General features: G+C 41.9%; 1 pseudogene across 1 annotated transcript; it reads right to left on the bottom strand.

Annotated features, from left to right (window-relative positions):
* Positions 1 to 6,243: 6,243 nt before the first annotated feature.
* Positions 6,244 to 11,927, bottom strand: LOC310866913 (endothelin receptor type B-like; annotated as a pseudogene). Its single transcript has 8 exons — positions 11,502 to 11,927; positions 11,183 to 11,276; positions 8,902 to 8,920; positions 8,450 to 8,654; positions 8,083 to 8,223; positions 7,766 to 7,899; positions 7,550 to 7,658; positions 6,244 to 6,375 (listed from the first exon to the last, which is right to left on the bottom strand). The product of its transcript is annotated as an endothelin receptor type B-like (transcript).
* Between the last annotated feature and the right edge of the window lie 4,810 nt (positions 11,928 to 16,737).

Here is a 16,737-nt window from a genome sequence, read left to right as displayed (position 1 = left end):
TGACAGCGGGCGTAAGAGTAGGCCGTACTTTATTTAGTCACAGCCAGACTGTATGTGAAGCAAGAGGTACACGTGAAATTATAAATTGAGAATTTCTGACCTCAATGCATCCTTCTTGCCCTGGCTGAAGTTCAGCAAGAACATAATAATCTATATATGTAATTATCTTTCTTTAAATGCAACTGAAAGTAAAATATGTAATTCTGTGGCCGGATTTATTCTTTGTCGTATACGACGGCGGAGCATACATTAGACACATGTATACGTATGCCCATGGCTATCAGCTGTTTCCTACCATTCCGCTCAATATGGGCCGTGCTGTAGCACAACACAACACAAAAGCCTCAAAAAAGCTAGACAAAAGGAGATGAGAAACTCATGACCAAAAATAAAAATAAATCACCACAAACAACTATAAAAAATGCCATTGAAAATTGAGGGAAAATACAGCACCTCACTCAGAACAGCAATGTTTTGATATCCTGAGGCCGCCGTTTAAAATAAACACGTATTTCCTTTTGCCATGCCTCTCCCAAGAAGAGAAACGTACCCCCCCCGTTGAGTAGTAAAGGCGAATGTGTTGGAAGAGCAGATCCAGTGTGCGAGACAGTGGCCCCTTTTTGTTTGGATCCCCTCTGGAGCCAAGCTTACCCTGGGAGCCCTGCAGGCCAGGGAACAAACAGAGCTCTGTGAGCACTGACCCGCTGTGCCCAGCAGCCAGGCTGCAAACCTTCACTCCTGTGCTAATGGGAAACCACAGACGAGGAGTGCACAGCAGCACAGGGAGGGGAGTGGTGCCCGGTGTTCTCTCGCATCCACGCCCATCAAAAACAAAGGACAGGCTGGCAACGTGCTGTTGCTCTGGTGAATTTGCAAGACGCCAAACTGGGTTTTTTCTTCCCTTTTTTTATACCAGCATTCACTTGGGCACCAGCACTCAGATACAGTAGAGATACCTTAGCCCGATGATTTATTTTCAGACGTGAAGCTTCACTAATCAAGCCTCTGCACTCAAAGGAGCTTGGATGGCCTGTCAAGAAATCTGCCTCTTGTTGCCTGCGAGGCATTACTAGTGTGAAGTGAACCACTCTAGCAAGCACGCCCTACATTTGATTGCATGTTTGCCATTACATCCAGACCTGAATCGAATAAGCAGTAGTGACAGTCCGTTTTGCACCTTAACCATAACACAGAAACCCTTTTAGGCCAGCTCATTATGTTTTTCTGCAAGAGAGCACTAAAATGCTTTCTTTGTTGCCAGCGTTGTGGAAAACCTGTAACCCGTCGTTGTGTTTTGTACTGTAGCCGTATCATCTTAGCAAACACCAAACACTTGTCTCTTCTTTTCCACCAGAATGGTCAGAAAGAGCAGGGTTTCTGGGTTTTGGTACACGGCTTAAATGCTTTTTAATCCCATGGTTGAGTGACCACTTGCAGCTCTGCCCAGTAGTCTGACTCTACAAGATGTCTCTCTGAAGTTACCCTCCCTCTCTCCCATTCATTCCATCATTTTCTTCCACTCTTATTTAGTATTCAAGGCCCTGTTTATTATAAAACTGTAAATATGGACCGGCGTGCATTCAGTGAAATTCATTGGTATCTAATGAAACATTGTGGCAATTCTCCTGGGTAGCACCATTACTTCGCATGCACTGCCGTGTTACTTTCTCTTTCCTTGTATTGCACTTGGTTGCATGAGTCCTTGTTTCACTTGAATATGGAACCTGTGTAGGTGTAGTGTGGGTGTAAAGTGGACATAACAGAGGACTCTACAAAATGACTGCAGTCACTTTTCTTATTTTTAGCAATAATTATGTTTTGTATCAAATATCAATCAGCTGAAATTACATACAATGTGTTGTCGCTTTATGCAAAGCAAAACACACAATTTCTACTCCATCAGTGCCAGTGGGATCAATAAATAAGACATCTTTCATCTTTCAAAATCCTCATATTTGTTAAAACCTCACGATAAGACATTCACATCCAATGCTGGGTGTGCTTAAGCGGGTACGGTGCTATAGATAACTCCAGGCAGAAATGGAATCTAGGCTTTCCATCTACCGACTAGAAAAAAATAGCTCATCCTCGCATAAATGTCAAGAGGCGTACGACATGAAAGCAGAAGTTGTCCAAAAGTGTTGCTGGGAGTACTGACAAAGTTTACGAAGAATAAAGAAAATGCGTTTTCAATCCGCAGCCATGTGAAACAATGAGGGAGCCTGAGCACTTTAGGGCTTGATATAGGCCTACTTTGTGATGAGTGGTGTCGTGCACGCATAATTGCAGAACTACAAGCTCACAACACATCACACTGCCAGCATGCTGTGAACTTTCAAATCAGCTATTTTGGCTGCACGACACCGGCATGCAACTAAGTATAAATACAACTTTATATATGCCACCCAGGGGCCAGGCTCTAAACTTAAAGCTTACAACAGCCTCATTATCTCCCTCAACTCACATCAGATCCAAGCAGCGGTTTGTCACAGGCAGACTCTTCTCTGCCACTAGGCATCACACCAATCTTCCTGCAACACTACTGTACATAATTGCCATATGGACAGCATTTTGAGCCAGACTGAAGACTAAAAAGCCCTCTAGGCAGATTCCCCAGATAACTAAATGAATATTTTATCTCATTTCCATCTAATTTACAACACATTATTATACAGAACTGAAGTTTTTAATTAATTGATAGAACACATCAAACACAGGTCCATACTTTGATTTTCAGGGAGCTGTTATTTTGATAATTTAGTGGACTCTTTTCCCCCACGCCAAGTCTTTTAATCTCATAGAATGTCTGTATCTCTTATATTTTATATAATCACAGGCTATAATAAAACATACAGCAAATTAATAACTGTCAGCGCACATGAAATGCTTGTCTTGGTTGTGTGAGCAGTTCCAGTGAGGAGTCCCTTTACCTGCCACCCCACTGATTAATTAATTTCAGACTGTTTAATTAAATCCACAGTCTGGGGAGTCGAGGAAGCACCGTGGGGAGTCCTAGCCTCATGTGTACAGAGATTACTAGAAGAAGGTCTCAGACACCCACTCTGTCACTAATGTTGACACTGACGTCACTGTCTGGGGACCAAAGAGCAGGATTGTCTCAATGTCATCTGCCAGTTACGAACACACTGCAGGGGACATGATAACTCCATGCCTTTTGATGGCTATGTGATGGCATTTACAGGGACAAAACAGGGTCTAGGACTTGAGAACATTCAGTACCAACCAGTTTTCTGTCTGACAGTAAGATATGACAGCAGGAGAAAGACACTATTGTATAAGACAGGCAGGGTCTAATAATGGTGTGGATTCCCTGTGCAGTAAGTACTAGTCTGGAGCCTTGTAGAACTCAATTTCTTAAAAAAAAAACTGCAAACTGAAAGCTAAGGGGACATACATACGTTTACATACATACATTCATGAGACATACAGAGAAACATCCATTTTGGCTAAACGTGGGGGAACACACAGTATGGGGGAAATACAGACAAATTGTGTTTTATATGGCTGGCCCTTCTGTGCCACGCTATAAAAAAAAACATTACATCTGCCTAATGTTTTAGCACCACATTAACTTCAGTTGAAATATGAATGGCCTAAAAGATGGAGGTACAGGTTTTTTCATTAAACATTAAAGGTATAGGGTAAGTGATTTTATTTGGTTGAAATAAGTGCTAAATGTAGCTCTATATTCGGATTGCTATAGACTAGTGTTTGTTCAGTAACAGGCGCTCCAGCTCCTTATTAAATAGAAAATGCATTTTCAGATCAGGATAGAGAACTCAGACAGGATAGAATACAGATTAAACAGATACAAGTGTAATTGGAAGTGATGACACAAAGAAATGAGCAGAAAAAAATGGAACTGGAACACTATAAAAATTAAGCTGATATTGGGTAGGCTACTCTCTCCTGATTAGCTGAAATTGTGTCACCTATCTGAAAATGTATTTTCTGATTAACAAAAAGCTGGAGACAGAGATACTCCTGTAAATATTATGCTAATATATCCACACACAAACGCACTCAAATCAAAATGCATCCAAGGGGAAAATCCAATAAGATCAGTTCCAAAATATGATGCAATGTTTGACTGGAGGAGGTCATATTATGTACGATAGGCTACAAATAAGCATTTTACATTTTAAGTAGGGCTAGATTTACCACAGCCATGTTTGCATAAGATGTGCTTATCCACGGACCATGTTATGCTAGATCAAAAGAGGCACAAATTGGCTGTGTTGTAAATGAGTATTATCCAACCCCAGTATCTGGTCCAACCTTGTTGTACCCAACTGTCAGGGTCTTAGAGACACAGCGAATAACGCTGTGTGGGCTGTCCACTTCACTAGTTCTGTTCCCTTTATACATATTTTAGGTGACTGACTGTAATCACAAACAGTGTTTTATGTTCTTGGACGAGTTATAATTAAAGGATTGCAAATGTAGGCGTTACATTTAAATGAGATTTACAAGATTTAAATGACTTTTACACAATTTGCAGGATTACAATGTGTGTACGATCAATCAATCAATTCATGGTCCATACTCTGTCATAACAAGATTGCATAACGAGAAATGTTTAACTTTGCACTTAATTGTTACTATCTTTAAATAAGCTAAAATAATTGATTTGGAGCATAACATGACAGCCTGCTGAACTGATGAGCAGCATAGAGATGTTCTCCAATCCCATGGTGAAAAGTGTGCACTCTGAATGACCAGGAAACTATTTTGGCAGCCGCTTCAAACGTGGTACCAGTATGAAAATGAATAGTATAAACAATGATATCAGCAAACTATGTATATCCTCATGCGAGTGTGGAGCAAATACAAATTATGTGAAAGGAACATAATAAGAGGGATGATTAGAAAGAAAGACAGACAGACAGACAACCCCCATTGCACCCACAAAACATAAAAGTATGATACAATTGACAACAAACTGAGTCTTTATAAAGGGTTGAGAGAACCGTTCTTCCTTTAGACAAAAGGAAGTTTTAACAACCAGTCCAACATGGAGCACTAACATCGTTTTGCCGACTGATACAGCATGGGAGAGAGAGCTCCTCATTTGTGCTTGAATTGTCCTGTGACAGGAAGACCTATCAGGTACTCATCTCCCCCCCTCCCCTCCCCTCCCCCTGACCCCATTCTGTCATTTTCATTTTCCTTCTTTTCCACTCTCAGGTCTTTTATAAAGTGTCTCCATGCATTACACATTTAACAATGCATTAAAAATAGGCCAACATCAATCAGTCATTCAGCGGTGAAGTCAGAATCTACCAGTGGCACCAATCTAATGCTTTGCTCAAAGTCTGAATACTAAACAGAGCACTATAAACACTCAAGTCACATGGAGGAAACATCAAATATGTAGGTGCTAATAATACACCATGACCTATGCAAAACATAATAGTGTCAAATTCAAATTTGCTTGATTTTCCTAGGGCAGAGCTTTTTAAAATAACCAGAAACGGAACAGAAATGTTGTCTTTCAGGCAGACAGCGGATTTAATTGTGCTGATGTGAGCCAGTTTTAACCTTATGCCCAAACAGTGATTTAAGAACTGTGCTACATGATACACAGTAGTAGGTAAAACCTGATGTAATGGCTGGGACTGAGTCAAACCCCTGGGGCTACGAGTCACAGGAGGCTCACTCCCATGGTCTCTCATGCCAAAGCAGATGTTCAACTGACTGCAATCCTACAACAGACAGCACAGCGTGTTTCTATAGTATCATGGAAGCCTGGTGACGTCAATCAAATCTGGTGTGTGCCTGGGGATCTCATTTTACACTATGTTTACGAATGCTTGTCTGATACCAAGGGCAACAGTGCAGAGAGATATGTTGGTTATTTTACGACAACACAAATTGACCAACATCTTGAGTTCTGTAAAGCTCTGTGTAACGTTGTTTTGGAAAAGTGGTATACAAATAAATATATAAATATTATTATTATCCCATTGTGGACGGGAACCCGTTTTGGTGTTTTAACTAAGCATTATTTAGCTATTGAAAAATAGCAGATCTACAAGCTCATAGCACCACCGAGTGGCGCGCTACGAGCTTGTAGGTCTGCTATTTTTAAAAAATCGTGAAAATGTGGCACAAATCTTTCAGAAGACTTTTTATTTATTTTGACGTCAGGCCTAAATGGGTTATTATCCACACCAACACGACCAGGTGTTCTCGTGCTCAGGTAGGGGCGTGGAGGAGAGTTTAGGCCGGGGCTTTGACGTGGCTGTTTTCCGAGGCTTGTTCCTGTGCTTTGGACTTCAACACCGGCTGTGCGTCCTCGTGATTCAGCGCCTGGTGAGGTAGGCACCAGCCGCACCAACTGCAGAAACACGCCTGAAGGGCACACAGAGGCAATTGGTCATAGGACAGAAACACTAATCATAGTCCTCAAAAAAGAAAAAAAAAGGAAGACTTAATTAGCTTACCACAGTCTAATAATCCCAGCAGATACACTGTCCTGCCGGCAGAGATTTATGACGATATTCCTTGAATGCTGACCTACAGTGTAAGCCTTTATATTAAGACTGAATCATTGCCTGTGGGCACTCTCTCTCAGTCTAACCTCTTGGTTAGACTGTCTGGTGTCTAGTGTTTCACTTTTACTAATCACCTTAGGTCACCGCCTGCTGTAGTCTGGCCACTTTAACGCTGATTACTCTGGTTTGACCTTGAAGGCAAGGCACAGAACACTATGCCCAGAAAGGATTACTTGGTTTCCCCATCGCCTGTATCCACCCGCCTCATAGCCACTTCCAACCTGCCATCCCCATTTTGGGGATATCATTACAGGAGAGCATTACAAAAAAATCTAAAACCTTTAAAAAATAGAAGATCTACAAGATCACACTGCATCACAACATGTCATATCTAACGCATTGTGAGCTTGTAGATTGTCTATTTTCATTATCTTCCGTATGACGAGTTTGTAGGGCTTAATTGGTTAAAAAAAGGTATTATAATTTAAAGTAATATGGTGAATGTATATAAATCAGTAGGCTACCTTTACCTAGTACTTTACTTCGTTACTTATTTCCATTTTCTTTCCATTCCTACGCTAACCCTTTATACTCCAATACTCAATTATGGTACTTTTTACTTCACTAAAATAATTTGACAACTTTAGATACTTCGCAGATTTTGATTATCAATACAAAACATCCATTAGCTGATCAATTATAATAATTATATAATCAATTATAATCATTATAAATCTTTATACGTTACCCAATATTGCATAAAATAATTATAATCAGTCCAACCTTTACCAGCTGCATTATTATTTACAATGCAATAATATTAATGGTGAAATGGGCCATTCTGCATAATGATTGAGTACTTTTATGTTTGGCATTGTGCTGCAACTCTGCAAGTATATTCTAATGCTAGTACAGTTTTGAATGCAGGACTTTTACTTGTATATCCAAATGGTGGTATTGCTACTAAGTAAAAACTAAAATCAAGCAAAGCAAATGGACAAAAGGATTACAGGAACATAGGGACATTTTACCTTGAAACATCTTTTGAATTTTTTGCTGACGAGGTACAAAGCGATGGGGTTGATGCAGGAGTTGATGGATGCCATATTAATGCCAACATAGTCCAAAATAAGAAAGATGCTATATGAGAGAAATGAGGTAAAGGAATGGATGAGTGCGAGTTCTACACAGGGACACTGGAACAGATACTGATACAACAACACAGGTACCGTTTTCCTCAAGCTTACCTGAGTAGCTGACACCTTTTTGGATCTTTCTCATCATATATGGTCGACTTCAACATTCTGCTCAGGTAAAGAGGCAGCCAGCAGACAGCAAACACAAGCACTAAGCTGAAGACGGTTCTTGCAACCTCTCGTCTCTAGTCAAAAAGGAAATTATGTGATGAATATTTAAGTAATAACATAATGAGAAATACACAGTGAAAGCCTGTATCAATTTGTTTGTAACTTTTGAGTGTATACAAAAGCATCCAAATGGACCGCTGCCTATTTCGCTTCATTTGCATACTCTCAGAGTTAAATAAAGACTCCTCATTCCTAACCTGTTTGGTGTGGTCACTTAAGGTATTCTCTGTATTCCTCAGCATCTTCCTGGTCATCAGCGTATAGAAGATGGCTGTGAAAGCCAGCGGCATACAAAAGTAGAAGCCAAAGAGCCACCAGTCTTTCGCCGACTTATAAAACTGTCAATTAAACATTACAATCAACACTCTCATTTAGTTTTCTGCGCATATACTTTGTTGACATCAGTAAAAATGCATATTGAAGTGTACTATGACATCATTGACAAGCTCAAGTAGTATGACAATCAATTTGATTTATTTGTTGTATTCGTTCACTTCAACAGAGAACAAATTCAAACACTTGTGGATCTGTTTGTTCTATCCTGTTGTGCGAGGGTTGCATTACCTGCATGAACTGGGTTGTTTGCATCGGGTGAAGCAGGCAAATTCTCAGATGTTTGCCTTTATAGTCCATTGTTATCATATCAAAGCCCACCACTTCAGGCACGGCAAGCATGGTAGAAATAACCCATATCAAAGTTATTTCTATTGTGGTCCACTTGGAAACTCCAAAGCCTTTGATTCGGTTCCAGGAAACAACAGCTCGATATCTGGAAAATCGATGGGGAAATTATATGGTTTACGGGACTTTTGTCCATAACAATGAAACATTTCCAGATTAAATAACATTTCAAGCACTGATACTAAATAAATCTTTCCATCTGATGAAATACAGATAGCATTGTTAGTTGTTACTTTTGGAGCACAGAATGGTATTGCTTATCAGTCCAAAAAAGAAAGAAAGAAGATATGCTCAGTGTTTAGGGAAATAAGATGTTCCTTTGACATTCCCCTTACCTGTCAACACTCAAGGCCTCTGACCTCTGATCTGGAACAACTCTCCGCTGCAACCCCCCCATCAGTAACTGAAGCAGTCGACCACTACAACACCAGTCTGCAAACCCTCCTCGACCTCCACGCCCCTGTCAAAACCCGGACAGTAACTTTCTCATGCTCAGCCCCCTGGTTCACAGGCGAGCTGAGAAAAATGAAGGCGGCTGGGCGGGTTCTGGAACGGCGAGCCGTGGCCACTGGGCTAACTGTGCACAAACAGGCCTACAGGGAGCACCAGAGGACGTACTCAAAGTCCCTCAGGGAGGCGCAGTCACATTTTTACTCAAACATCATCAACAATAGCCCTGGCAACTCTAAAACACTCTTCTCCACCATAAACCACTTCCTGAAACCCCAAACATCCAAACACAGCAACACCACAGTGGAACAGTGCAACACCTACCTGGATTTCTTCAGATCCAAGGTAAACAACATCCGCTCTCTCCTCTCCAGTCCCACTACTTCACCTGTCCCAGTTGCCACCCCACTGCCTGTGATCTCTCTCCCCCTCTCCTGCTTCACCAACACCTCACAGCAAGAGATCGAGGACACTGTCAGGGGGATGAAGCCCTCTACCTGCGCCCTGGACCCCCTCCCCACCAACTTAGTCAAAACTAACATCTGTGCAATAAGTCCTCTAATCACCAACATCACTAACCTCTCCCTCCAAACTGGCCACATTCCATCAGCCCTAAAGACCGCCATTCTCACCCCTCTCCTTAAAAAACCCTCCCTCGACCCAGACAACCTGTCCAACTACAGGCCCATCTCAAACCTCCCATTCCTATCCAAAATTCTAGAGAAGATTGTGTCCACCCAACTCCAAACCCACCTTAACCACAATAACCTCAGCGAAAAATTCCAATCAGGCTTCCGTTCTGCCCACAGCACGGAAACCGCACTAGTGAGGGTCACAAATGACCTCCTGATGGCGGCAGACGCAGGCTCCCCCTCTCTGCTGATCCTCCTGGACCTCACGGCTGCGTTCGACACCGTTGACCATCAAATACTTCTCACCCGCCTCCACTCCATCGGTATCAATAACACTGCTCTCAAATGGTTCACTTCATACATCTCTGACCGGTCAGAATATGTCTCCCTGGGAGGCTGTAAATCACAAACCCAACCCGTCACCTCTGGTGTGCCCCAGGGATCCGTCCTTGGCCCCCTCCTGTTCACCCTCTACCTGTTACCCCTCGGCCGTGTCATCAGCAGGCATGGAATTAACTTCCATTGCTATGCTGATGACACGCAGCTCTACATCAAGACCAGCCCCTCCGCAGCATCTCCAACTCCCCTGTCCAACCTCACAACCTGCCTGGAGGAGACCAGGGCATGGATGAGAACCAACTTCCTGCAGCTCAACAGCAACAAAACGGACATCATCCAAATCGGCACCCCCCACCAGCTACACACATCTCCCATAACCAGCATCAGCTTCTCTGGACAGGACATCCCACTCTCACAAACTGTCACAAACCTCGGAGTAAAAATGGACCCTCAGTTGAACTTTGAATCCCACATCAACTACATATACAAAACCTCCTTCTACCACCTCAGAAACATCTCCAAACTCCGCCCCTCACTCACCATTGCCGACTCCGAAAAACTCGTCCATGCCTTTGTCTCCTCCAGGCTGGACTATTGCAATGCACTCCTCATCAGGATCCCTGGCAAGAGCCTCAGAAAGCTCCAATACATACAAAACAGCGCTGCCAGGATCCTGATGAGGGTGCGTAAGAGAGAACACATCACACCCATCCTCAAATCACTTCACTGGCTCCCCATCGCATCCCGGATCGAGTACAAGATTTCCCTGCTGACACATCAGTGCATCCATGGTACCGCCCCCCCCTACCTCAAAGAACTCATATCCCTTCAGTCATCATCACGCAACCTCCGCTCTTCGAACACCAACCTCCTCAAACCCGTCAGGACCAAGTTGCGAACCATGGGCGACCGGGCCTTTTGTTCAGTGGCCCCTGACCTGTGGAATGCTCTTCCCGAACAGCTCAGAGCACCACAGTCCACAGACACTTTCAAGAGAGGACTTAAAACTCACCTTTTTAGCAAAGCTTTTCTATAAATTTGTTTTTAACTGCCCTCTGCCTTAGCCTAAATGTTATGTTTTCCTTTTATTGATTTTTGTTTTGTTTTTCATTTCATTGTAGCACTTTGAGGTTCATTAGAATGTAAAGTGCATTATAAATAAAATCCATTATTATTATTATTATTATTAAGGCACATAAACTCAGCACTGTAATTCCCACAGAGGTTTTCTGCATGAAGGGGACCAGCTTGCACAATGCCACACCAAAGGGCCAGTCCTCTGCCATGAGCTGCATAGAAGGCAGGGGGTACATTTGTAACTAAGATTTTCAAACACACACACACACACACACACGCGCGCACACGCACACGCACACAATTGATTCAAAAATTGCAAGACTGTACAATGAATAGAAAGAGGCAGCAGAAACAGGCAGTAGAGAAAATGGATAAGGTGTCGTGACACATCATTTTCTCATTGTAATTAATTGCACACCTTGAAGCAAATAGCTTACCCTGTATGTGTTGATTGGAATGTCTATCACAACGTGTATCAGATCCCCTAAAGCAAGGCTTGCAATGAGTATGTTTGGGCCACTTCTCATGCATTTGTTTACATATATGATTTTCAGCAAGGCTGAATTCCCCACTATTCCTATGATTAACACGAACACGGATACAATGGTGTTGATGTATTTGAACGTGTCTCTGATTTTAGTTGGCTTAAAGCACATAGGAGGGAGCTGTGTTTTTGGCCTTGGCACTTGGGATGGATGATTGGAGGCATTGGATTTGTCCTCCTCCAGTATCGAAGGGCCCGAAGACGCCGTTCCAAAGAGTTCAATTACAGGGGATGGTTCTGAATGCTGATTTGTGCTGTCTGCACTGGCTGGAATAGTTCCCTGCAATTGCAGACAAAGGGCGAGAGCTACAATCCACATTGTTGATGGTTTCCCTCAAAAGGCCCTGGAACCTTTCTGCCGGCAGCTGGCTGAAAATGAGAATGAAAAATCATTACCACACAAAACCCGGCATCGGGATTTAGTACAAACTAATCAGGGTAGCGCTTAAGTTATTGATCACAACAAGAGGCATTGAGGCAACAATGTCTATCTGTAACAACGTTGATATAAAACACTGAATTATGCCCAACTTACCTTCAGATGTACGCAGTAAAAGAGCCTCTGTAATCTCCACAGAAGATGTTTAACACACAGAGCAAGTATGCGGCTGCTGTTATAACACAGCCGAGGGAAATGAGGGTTTTATAGACTAAGGTGTCATTGTCAAGGTTAGTCATCAATCTGTCACTGCAATTACTCTCAATGATGCATCACCTTGAATGAGTGGATGTGGTTGAAGCTTTAGGGGGATTTATACATAGTTGCAGTGTTGCAACCTGAAATTAGCTGATGTACAAGCTCAAAACGTGCTGCACTGTGACACATTTTGAACTTGTAGATTGGCTATTTTCGCTGTGCATCATGATGCGCAACCAAGTCTGTTAGCCAAGGATTAGATCATTGTATAGAGTAATGTACATGTTGCAGCAATACTCTTGCAATATTTATTTTTTTTGCATCTAAAAAGTAAAAAGTAAGCCTTTGCCTACTCCATATATTATAAAAGTGAAATTAGTATTATTTGTTTTGTAACCTAAAGACAATAAAACCTACAAACCAATACCACCAATCTTAGTTTTACATCTTTACGTATGTGGCATAATTGTCTGAGGATTACATTACACAGATCATTCATCCATCAACTACACGATTCACTGTAATGAGAATCTTCGTCCTTCGATCTTGTCTGACAATAATAATGGACATTGGGCATGATGGTTTTCAAGGGCACACGTCTTTTCTGTCCTGATGCAAAACTGCTGCCATGTAATGACATAGACGGAGAGCCGTACAGAAACAATAAAACAAACAGAAATGTGCACTGTTCATTGTTCTCCTGTGTAAGCTCGCCTAGCACACAGTCAGCATGTTCTTCCAGGGGGCTATGCTTTAGTTGTCATATCAAATTTCCAAAATTGAGCCAGTTTCAGTCAAACACAAAGGAATCTGCATCTGCATTTTCAGAGAGCCCTCAAGAAGAGGACGTGTCCACTCATCAAATACTCAAGAACCCGCAGAGCCTGGAGGAACAGAAGACATGTGACAACCAGAAAGATCCGACTGCAAATATTGAGCCTGACATGGATTCCAGTTTGTCTTTAGTTTGAATACTGACGTTTTCATACCGCCGGCAAAAAAAATCACCTTGGTGAAGACTGTACTGGCAACCATTCAACAGAACCGATTAAGAAAAATATCGGACAATTGCCTTGAATGCAACAAAATTGACAGATTTTTCTTTTCTCTGTCCAGAAAAGGACATTTCAGGACTTCTTGTACATGTAGAACAATAGGAATATATTTTGGGCACAATACTATATAGTGGCAAAATAACATCTGTCCTCTTTAGTGCGATTGCAGTGGGCAGTGTGGTCTCACCTGTGCTCATTGTAGTTCATGCATTGCACTGATGAGTCAATACTTCAGTGAATGCTCATATCCAAATAGACTAGGAGTGGGTGGAGCACAGCGGCTCTGTCGGCTGTCACGGTACCGTATATGTCAGACGGTGTGTGCATAAAAGGGGTCACTTTTTCTTTCCTTCTCTCTCCTCCTGTGACTCAAACATCTGTCAAACTCGTAATTATTTCCCTCACACACACTAGTTCAAAAGGAAATTGAAGGCTCTTGTGAGTCTGTGCAGACAGACGTGATGGGCATGGTCACAGCGTGTGACTCTGCAGAAGTACAGGTAACCTATGGGAGAATTGTGTGGTATAGCTACATATGTATATAAGGATGGGACACAGATGGTGAAATGACACTGAAAAAGGAATAAGGTTTATCTTGTGTGGGTCCCGCTCGCCTCTTCTTGGTGTACAAGCTAGAGTCAAAATGACGTCCCACTCTTGTTGAAAGGGACCTTTGACACAAACCAATTTCTCTATACTACCCATGGTGCCTGAAAATGACATTGATGGCCTATTTCATCATCTCACAATAATAGCAGCATGTGGCAGCCATAATAGCAGAGATGGGGAGGTGATTGTGAATCTGTTTTTGTTGAATTGCATGTTCCAGAGGTTGAGTCCAAATGGGATACACATGGTTTGTGCGATTACTGCTAGCAGCTTAGTAAGCGTGAACTATTGGAAAATAAATCCAACCTTCAGACGGTGAGAGTGGATTGTTTTCCTCAAAAAACCCCTAAGAAACAACATTTATTATGGAACAATGGCTGCTCAGAGACAAAAAGGGTCGTCGTCATTCATGCAAAGACGCTGGTGCAAAGAGTACATAGGGGGAGGTTCTCTATAGAAAGGTTTTAAAAGACTGCTGAGATTTCCTCTTTAACTGAGCTATTCTGCTGTCAGTGAGCTCAAATTGATAGAGTTTGTGCTGGGAGAGGAACAAAAATTGGCACAGAATGAGCTGAACAGAGGAAACGATGGGAATCCTCACACAAACGAACCTAAAAGTACAAAGAGATGGCAGTTGTAAAAGAGCAGAGGAGAGTGGGTCTAATTGATGTGCCCTTTTTTAGCTCCAACTTTTTCAAACTTCTCCTGAAAGTCAGTCCTATATATTGAAAGGATAGTGTATCTCAGCTATGCCTCAGACTTGGCTATACGTAGCTGCTTGTACATTTTGCAGGTCACATCGGACCCCTCGTCAGTCAAAATGTAATATCGCAATATGGAATGTTGGCACAAGAACTTGATTTTCCATCGATTTAGATTTCACCAATTTACAAATTAGCAGCTTGAGAGAATTAAAGCTGTAGAGAGTGCAGAAAATTCCAACTTCAGGCTTTCTCTGAAGCCTTAATAGCATAAACAAAAAGCCATAAATGATGAACGAGATATCGAAAATGTTAGCCTTTCATGCTTTCTCTGTCAAAACATCAATACAATGATATTTTCCTTTCTTTTCTTTATCAAAGATGAGCCTCACTTCCCTCACATGGATATCAAAGATACCACGGTCATGTTTCTATTTGAAAAGACAAATGGACAATATAAGGTGTTACAACATTCATGTTTATATCTCCAATGTCCTCCTCACCTTTCTCAAACCACTCCTTAAAAATGACCAGTGCCTTTCATCACAATGATGACGTTTGACAGTGATGATGTCAACAACATGGCATCACAGACATTTGGTGCTCAAACGGACAGACAGACATACGCACACACACACACACACACACACACACACAAAGCTGTGCATTGGAGCGGCTGCATCGCTCAAAAATAGGGCCGTGTAGCAGAAGGTTGTGGAAAGTGGATGAATGATGATGAGTCACACACTCACTTCATGCCTCCCTGGGCGAACACATCGGTGTGTATCCCAGGTTCCAAACTCAGTAACACGTGTACCTCGTGTGTCCAGTTTGTCCACACACACACCATCAAAACTTCATATGTTAGGGTCAAAGCTCAATATGAGTAGAAGTGGAACCTCTGTAAATTGAGCATGCAGTGATAATATAAATAGTTCTTTATTCAAAGCATGTATAGAAAAATTAAAGCCTATGTGACACTGCCAGTACCGTCATATTTTTGTGCTACTGTATAGCTTTATCAGAATTTCACACAAGATTGGGACGGATCGGTGCCTACAGTAACATTCCTCAATTGCAAGGAGAAGTGTGCTACACAATAGTGCCATTTGTGCACCACCGACTCAAACGAAAAAGGCATTTAACAATAAAAACAAGTTGTAGTACTATCAAACTGTTTATTGAAAATGTTTGCAGCACTATGGCAATCAAACTCCCTCACAACTTTCTGTTAAACTCTGACTGGGATCCATCAGGTCTCATAGGTCAAATGGGTTCGATCTCGGGCTCCCACACAGTTAGTGTCAAAGTGTCCTTGAGCAAGTCACTGAACCCCTAAATGCTTCCAATGAGCAGGTTGGTGCCTTGTATGGTTTCCTCCTCCATCGGTGTATGAATGTGTGTGTTGACAATGTAAAGCGACTTGGATAAAGGTGCTATATAAATGCACTATTTACCGCATATATATATACATACACATATATATATATATATGTGTATATATATATATATATGTGTATCGGTCAGATTGCTGGTTCTGGACAACCCAACCGACTGCGACACGCTTGCTGATTTTGAAGTTGATCGGTTGAATGGTTCTCGAGATACATGAACTACAGAAATGTTGAGCATTTATACTAGGATAATGCAGAGACATTCAATAAAAATTAGAGGGCCAGGGCCATATACATATAGCTGTCATCCTATGGTCTGGTTTGTGATTTAGAGAGTTTGCCAAACTAAATTATGCATGAGTTTCGTAGTTTTGTACATTTTATCTTCTGGAGGATGGTGTGGCATGGTATCTAGAGAGATACAGATACAGTATAAAGTTTCATGTGTTTTACTTATTCATGAAGCACAAGTTGAAGACCTCAAAGAGAATTTAATAAATTATGAAATGTCTTTGTTTTCTCTCCTCAGAGCTCTCCTAAAAACATGAAGTCTGAGATGGAGACATCCCTAGAAGATAATGATGTGTTGGATTCACTCAGCAGTCAGTAAGGTTCCCGCGCCCCTATACAGTTTGCCAAGGAGTAACTAAAGGTAAAGAGACAAGGCGTGGGAAACAAATCCCCCCCCTCTTAAAGAATACAATAATGAAGCTTTAAATTAGGTAGCACCAAG

Source organism: Protomyctophum parallelum (assembly GCF_964188405.1).
Source record: "Protomyctophum parallelum genome assembly, chromosome: 11".
NCBI classification, from domain to species: domain Eukaryota; kingdom Metazoa; phylum Chordata; class Actinopteri; order Myctophiformes; family Myctophidae; genus Protomyctophum; species Protomyctophum parallelum.
The sequence above is the reverse complement of the archived record's forward strand: the minus strand, read 5'-3'. Positions and strand labels throughout refer to the sequence as shown.